The sequence below is a fragment of the Oncorhynchus clarkii genome, chromosome 13 (genome assembly GCF_045791955.1).
Source record: "Oncorhynchus clarkii lewisi isolate Uvic-CL-2024 chromosome 13, UVic_Ocla_1.0, whole genome shotgun sequence".
NCBI classification, from domain to species: domain Eukaryota; kingdom Metazoa; phylum Chordata; class Actinopteri; order Salmoniformes; family Salmonidae; genus Oncorhynchus; species Oncorhynchus clarkii.
In genome coordinates this window covers 66,432,600-66,440,763 of record NC_092159.1, presented here as the reverse complement: position 1 = coordinate 66,440,763, position 8,164 = coordinate 66,432,600, and positions in this window count along the sequence as shown.

The window sequence follows — 8,164 nt, the reverse complement described above, 5'->3', positions numbered from 1 at the left end:
TGGTCTCAGACTCACTAATCCTTAAACCGGTCTGGCCTCAGCCTCACTAATCCTTAAACCGGTCTGGTCTCAGACTCACTAATCCTTAAACCGGTCTGGTCTCAGCCTCACTAGTCCTTAAACCGGTCTGGTCTCAGCCTCACTAATCCTTAAACCGGTCTGGTCTCAGCCTCACTAGTCCTTAAACCGGTCTGGTCTCAGCCTCACTAGTCCTTAAACCGGTCTGGTCTCAGCCTCACTAGTCCTTAAACCGGTCTGGTCTCAGCCTCACTAGTCCTTAAACTGGTCTGGTCTCAGCCTCACTAGTCCTTAAACCGGTCTGGTCTCAGCCTCACTAATCCTTAAACCGGTCTGGTCTCAGCCTCACTAATCCTTAAACCGGTCTGGTCTCAGCCTCACTAATCCTTAAACCGGTCTGGTCTCAGCCTCACTAGTCCTTAAACCGGTCTGGTCTCAGCCTCACTAATCCTTAAACCGGTCTGGTCTCAGCCTCACTAGTCCTTAAACCGGTCGGATCTCAGCCTCACTAGTCCTTAAACCGGTCTGGTCTCAGCCTCACTAATCCTTAAACCGGTCGGATCTCAGCCTCACTAGTCCTTAAACCGGTCTGGTCTCAGCCTCACTAGTCCTTAAACCGGTCTGGTCTCAGCCTCACTAGTCCTTAAACCGGTCTGGTCTCAGCCTCACTAGCCCTTAAACCGGTCTGGTCTCAGCCTCACTAGTCCTTAAACCGGTCTGGTCTCAGCCTCACTAGTCCTTAAACCGGTCTGGTCTCAGCCTCACTAGTCCTTAAACCGGTCTGGTCTCAGCCTCACTAATCCTTAAACCGGTCTGGTCTCAGCCTCACTAATCCTTAAACCGGTCTGGACTCAGCCTCACTAATCCTTAAACCGGTCTGGTCTCAGCCTCACTAGTCCTTAAACCGGTCTGGTCTCAGCCTCACTAGTCCTTAAACCGGTCTGGTCTCAGCCTCACTAATCCTTAAACCGGTCTGGTCTCAGCCTCACTAGTCCTTAAACCGGTCTGGTCTCAGCCTCACTAATCCTTAAACCGGTCTGGTCTCAGCCTCACTAATCCTTAAACCGGTCTGGTCTCAGCCTCACTAGTCCTTAAACCGGTCTGGTCTCAGCCTCACTAATCCTTAAACCGGTCTGGTCTCAGCCTCACTAATCCTTAAACCGGTCTGGTCTCAGACTCACTAATCCTTAAACCGGTCTGGTCTCAGCCTCACTAATCCTTAAACCGGTCTGGTCTCAGCCTCACTAGTCCTTAAACCGGTCTGGTCTCAGCCTCAATAGCCCTTAAACCGGTCTGGTCTCAGCCTCACTAGTCCTTAAACCGGTCTGGTCTCAGCCTCACTGTTCCTTAAACCGGTCTGGTCTCAGCCTCACTAATCCTTAAACCGGTCTGGTCTCAGCCTCACTAATCCTTAAACCGGTCTGGTCTCAGCCTCACTAGTCCTTAAACCGGTCTGGTCTCAGCCTCACTAATCCTTAAACCGGTCTGGTCTCAGCCTCACTAGTCCTTAAACCGGTCTGGTCTCAGCCTCACTAATCCTTAAACCGGTCTGGTCTCAGCCTCACTAATCCTTAAACCGTTCTGGTCTCAGCCTCACTAATCCTTAAACCGGTCTGGTCTCAGCCTCACTAATCCTTAAACCGGTCTGGTCTCAGCCTCACTAGCCCTTAAACCGGTCGGGTCTCAGCCTCACTAATCCTTAAACCGGTCTGGTCTCAGCCTCACTAGTCCTTAAACCGGTCTGGTCTCAGCCTCACTAGTCCTTAAACCGGTCTGGTCTCAGCCTCACTAGTCCTTAAACCGGTCTGGTCTCAGCCTCACTAGTCCTTAAACCGGTCTGGTCTCAGCCTCACTAGTCCTTAAACCGGTCTGGTCTCAGCCTCACTAATCCTTAAACCGGTCTGGTCTCAGCCTCACTAGTCCTTAAACCGGTCTGGTCTCAGCCTCACTAGTCCTTAAACCGGTCTGGTCTCAGCCTCACTAATCCTTAAACCGGTCTGGTCTCAGCCTCACTAATCCTTAAACCGGTCTGGTCTCAGCCTCACTAATCCTTAAACCGGTCTGGTCTCAGCCTCACTAATCCTTAAACCGGTCTGGTCTCAGCCTCACTAATCCTTAAACCGGTCTGGTCTCAGCCTCACTAATCCTTAAACCGGTCTGGTCTCAGCCTCACTAATCCTTAAACCGGTCTGGTCTCAGCCTCACTAGTCCTTAAACCGGTCTGGTCTCAGCCTCACTAATCCTTAAACCGGTCTGGTCTCAGCCTCACTAGTCCTTAAACCGGTCTGGTCTCAGCCTCACTAATCCTTAAACCGGTCTGGTCTCAGCCTCACTAATCCTTAAACCGGTCTGGTCTCAGCCTCACTAATCCTTAAACCGGTCTGGTCTCAGCCTCACTAATCCTTAAACCGGTCGGATCTCAGCCTCACTAATCCTTAAACCGGTCTGGTCTCAGCCTCACTAGTCCTTAAACCGGTCTGGTCTCAGCCTCACTAATCCTTAAACCGGTCTGGTCTCAGCCTCACTAGTCCTTAAACCGGTCTGGTCTCAGCCTCACTAATCCTTAAACCGGTCTGGTCTCAGCCTCACTAATCCTTAAACCGGTCTGGTCTCAGCCTCACTAATCCTTAAACCGGTCTGGTCTCAGCCTCACTAATCCTTAAACCGGTCTGGACTCAGCCTCACTAATCCTTAAACCGGTCTGGTCTCAGCCTCACTAATCCTTAAACCGGTCTGGTCTCAGCCTCACTAATCCTTAAACCGGTCGGATCTCAGCCTCACTAATCCTTAAACCGGTCTGGTCTCAGCCTCACTAATCCTTAAACCGGTCTGGTCTCAGCCTCACTAATCCTTAAACCGGTCTGGTCTCAGCCTCACTAATCCTTAAACCGGTCTGGTCTCAGCCTCACTAATCCTTAAACCGGTCGGATCTCAGCCTCACTAATCCTTAAACCGGTCTGGTCTCAGCCTCACTAATCCTTAAACCGGTCTGGTCTCAGCCTCACTAATCCTTAAACCGGTCTGGTCTCAGCCTCACTAATCCTTAAACCGGTCTGGTCTCAGCCTCACTAATCCTTAAACCGGTCTGGTCTCAGCCTCACTAATCCTTAAACCGGTCTGGTCTCAGCCTCACTAATCCTTAAACCGGTCTGGTCTCAGCCTCACTAATCCTTAAACCGGTCGGATCTCAGCCTCACTAATCCTTAAACCGGTCGGATCTCAGCCTCACTAATCCTTAAACCGGTCTGGTCTCAGCCTCACTAATCCTTAAACCGGTCTGGTCTCAGCCTCACTAATCCTTAAACCGGTCTGGTCTCAGCCTCACTAATCCTTAAACCGGTCTGGTCTCAGCCTCACTAATCCTTAAACCGGTCGGATCTCAGCCTCACTAATCCTTAAACCGGTCTGGACTCAGCCTCACTAATCCTTAAACCGGTCGGATCTCAGCCTCACTAATCCTTAAACCGGTCGGATCTCAGCCTCACTAATCCTTAAACCGGTCTGGTCTCAGCCTCACTAGCCCTTAAACCGGTCTGGTCTCAGCCTCACTAATCCTTAAACAGAGGAAGCTACCTGGCTGCTCATAACATTAGCTTTGGCCAACAGGTTTAAGTACTAAATCATTATTTTAATGAACTGACGTTCTTCTCATCTTCCCCTCTCTTCTTCTCTCCTTCCCTTCTTCACTCTTCTTCTCTCTTCTTCTCCTCTTCTTCTCTCTTCTTCTCCTCTTCTTTTCTTTTCTTCTCTCTTCTTCTCATTTCTTCTTCTCTTCTTCCCTTCTTCGATCTTCTCTGTTATTCTCTTCTTCTTCTCCTCTTCTCTTTTTTCTTTCCGCTTCTTCTCTCTTTTCTTCCTCCTCTGTGATCCTCGGAGCTCAGTGTGAATCTGCAGACAGACTGTAGAGGGAGCTGAAACTCCATGGAGCAAAGTTCAGTAGAGCCCTCATCTTCTCCTCTTCTTCTCCCTTCTCCTCTTCTCCTCTCTTCCTCCTCGGAGCTCAGTGTGAATTTACAGACAGACTGTAGAGGGAGCTGAAACTCCATGGAGCAAAGTTCAGTAGAGCCCTCCTCTTCTCCTCTTCTTCTCCCTTCTCCTCTTCTCCTCTCTTCCTCCTCGGCGCTCAGTGTGAATTTACAGACAGACTGCAGAGCAGAGCGTGCACACACACAATAGACACACAGTTTCAAGATGTTCAAATAATGATTGGGGCGGCAGGGTAGCCCAGTGGTTAGAGCGTTGAACTAGTAACCGGAAGGTTGCAAGTTCAAACCCCCGAGCTGACAAGGTACAAATCTGTCGTTCTGCCCCTGAACAGGCAGTTAACCCACTGTTCCTAGGCCGTCATTGAAAATAATAATTTGTTCTTAACTGACTTGCCTGGTTAAATAAAGGTAAAATATATAAAAAAAAATGATTACCGCCAAAAACCACTAGAGGGTGCTGAAGATCCATGGAGCAAAGTTCAGTAGAGGACCAGGCCTCGTCTCTCTCTCACTCTCACTCTCACGCTCACTCACACACACAAAGGGAAGCACAGCCGACACCTGCCCAGTGACACAAGCCTGCCAGACGAGCTAAATTACTTCTATGCTCGATTGGAGGAAAGTAACACTGAAACATGCATGAGAGCATCAGCAGTTCCGGATGTTTGTGTGCTCTCCGCAGCTGACTGGCAAGTGTCTTCACTGACAATTTCAACCTCTCCCCTGAGAGATGGCTCACATAAACACCATTATCCCAGAAACCCTAGACCTGCTCCAATTTGCATACCGCGCCCTAACAGATCCACAGAATATGCAATCTCTTTGCACTCCACACTGCCCTTTCCCACCTGGACAAAAGAAACACCTATATGAGAATGCTATTCATTGACTACAGCTCGGCGTTCAACACCATAGTACCTACAATGCTCATCACCAAGCTAAGAATCCTGGGACCAAACACCTCCCTCTGCAACTAGATCCTGGACTTCCTGACGGGACGCCCTCAGGTGGTAAGGGTAGGTAACAACACATCCGCCATGCTGATCCTCAACACAGGGGCCCCCTCAGGGGTGCATGCTCAGTCCCCTCCTGTACTCCCTGTTCACTCATGACTGCGTGGCCAGGCACGACCCCAACACCATCATTAAGTTTGCTGATGACACAACAGTGGTAGGCCTGAACACCGACAACGATGAGACAGCCTATAGGGAGGAGGTCAGAGACCTGGCAGTGTGATGCCAGGACAACAACCTCTCCCTCAACGTGATCAAGACTAAGGAGATGATTGTGGACTACAGGAAAAGGAGCACCGAGCACGTCCCCATTCTCATCGACGGGGCTGCAGTGGAGCAGGTTGAGAGTTTCAAATTCCTTGGTGTCCACATCAACAACAAACTAACATGGTCCATGGACACAATGACAGCCGTGAAGAGGGCACGACAAAACCTATTACCCTTCAAGAGACTGAAAAGATTTGTCACGGGTTCCTCAGATCCTCGAAAGGTTCTACATCTGCACCATCGAGAGCATCCTGACTCGTTACATCACTGCCTGGTATGGCAACTGCTCGGCCTCCGACCGCAAGGCACTACAGACGGTAGTACGTACGGCCCAGTACATCACTGGGGCCAAGCTTCCTGCCACCCAGGACCTCTATACCAGGCGGTGTCTGAGGAAGGCCCTACAGAGGGTGGTGCGTACGGCCCAGTACATCACTGGGGCCAAGCTTCCTGCCATCCAGGACCTCTATACCAGGCAGTGTCAGAGGAAGGCCCTAAAAATTGTCAAAGACTCCAGCCACCCCAGTCATAGACTGTTCTCTCTGCTACCGCACAGCAAGCGGTGCCGGAGTGCCCAAGTCAAGGTCCAAGAGGCTTCTAAACAGCTTCTACCCATCAAGCCAGGAGTCGCTAGTGCGCAATGAGAATAGTCAGTCTGCAAATAGTCAGTCTGGGTAGCCATTTGATTAGATGGGGGACTCCTGAACAGCTAATCAAATGGCTACCCAGACTGACTATTTGCAGACTGACTATTCTCATCACGCACTAGCGACTCCTGTGGCGGGCCGGGTGCAGTGCACGCTAACCAGATCGCTAGGTGTACGGCTTGGTTGGGTTGTGTATCGGAGGACGCATGGCTCTCGACCTTCGTCTCTCCCAAGCCCGTACGGGAGTTGTAGCGATGAGACTGTAACTACTAACAAAGTGCAAGATAATCAGCATGTCTCCCCTCCTCTACCTCCTCTACCTCTCACAAACACAACTGATCTGGTACAACTGTTCTCCCCTCCTCTACCTCCTCTACCTCTCACAAACACAACTGATCTGGTACAACTGTTCTCCCCTCCTCTACCTCCTCTACCTCTCACAAACACAACTGATCTGGTACAACTGTTCTCCCCTCCGCCCTCCTCTACCTCTCACAAACACAACTGATCTGGTACAACTGTTCTCCCCTCCTCTACCTCCTCTACCTCTCACAAACACAACTGATCTGGTACAACTGTTCTCCCCTCCGCCCTCCTCCCTCCACACTCCTCCCTCCTCTACCTCCCTCCACCCTCCTCTACCTCCACCCTCCTCTACCTCCCTCCACCCTCCTCTACCTCCCTCCTCTACCTCCCTCCGCCCTCCACCCTCCTCTAACTCCTCCCTCCTCTACCTCCTCTACCTCTCACAAACACAACTGATCTGGTACAACTGTTCTCCCCTCCGCCCTCCTCCCTCCGCACTCCTCCCTCCTCCACCTCCCTCCACCCTCCTCTACCTCCACCCTCCTCTACCTCCCTCCACCCTCCTCTACCTCCCTCCTCTACCTCCCTCCGCCCTCCACCCTCCTCTAACTCCTCCCTCCTCTACCTCCCTCCGTCCTCCACCCTCCACCCTCCTCTAACTCCTCCCTCCTCTACCTCCACCCTCCTCTACCTCCCTCCACCCTCCTCTACCTCCCTCCTCTACCTCCCTCCGCCCTCCACCCTCCTCTACCTCCCTCCACCCTCCTCTAACTCCCTCCTCTACCTCCCTCCACCCTCCTCTAACTCCCTCCCTCCACCCTCCTCCCTCCTCTACCTCCCTCCACCCTCCTCTACCTCCCTCCGCCCTCCTCTACCTCCCTCCACCCTCCTCTACCTCCCACAAACACAACTGATCTGGTACAACTGTTCTCCCCTCCACCCTCCTCTACCTCCACCCTTCTCTACATCCCTCCACCCTCCTCTAACTCCCTCCGCCCTCCACCCTCCTCTACCTCCACCCTCCTCTACCTCCCACAAACACAACTGATCTGGTACAACTGTTCTCCCCTCCACCCTCCTCTACCTCCACCCTCCTCTACCTCCCTCCACCCTCCTCTAACTCCCTCCGCCCTCCACCCTCCTCTACCTCCACCCTCCTCTACCTCCCTCCACCCTCCTCTAACTCCCTCCTCTACCTCCCTCCACCCTCCTCTAACTCCCTCCTCTACCTCCCTCCACCCTCCTCCCTCCTCTACCTCCCTCCACCCTCCTCTAACTCCCTCCTCTACCTCCCTCCACCCTCCTCTAACTCCCTCCTCTACCTCCCTCCACCCTCCACCCTCCTCCCTCCTCTACCTCCCTCCACCCTCCTCTACCTCCCTCCGCCCTCCTCTACCTCCCTCCGCCCTCCTCCCTCCGCCCTCCTCTACCTCCCTCCATCCTCCTCTACCTCCCTCCACCCTCCCTCCTCCCCCTTCCCTCCGCCCTCCTCCCTCCACCCAGAGACACTCCATATATAAACTCCATATATAAACACCATATATAAACTCTATATATAAACTCCATATATAATACATAAACTCCATATATAAACTCCATATATAAACTCCATATTTATTTATTTACCTTTATTTAACCAGGTAGGCAAGTTGAGAACAAGTTCTCATTTACAATTGCGACCTGGCCATATATAAACTCCATATATAATATATAAACTCCATGTATAAACTCCATATATAAACTCCATATATAAACTCCATGTATAAACTCCATATATAAACTCCATATATAAACTCCATGTATAAACTCCATGTATAAACTCCATATATAAACTCCATATATAAACTCCATGTATAAACTCCATGTATAAAATCCATATATAAACTCCATATATAAACTCCATGTATAAACTCCATGTATAAACTCC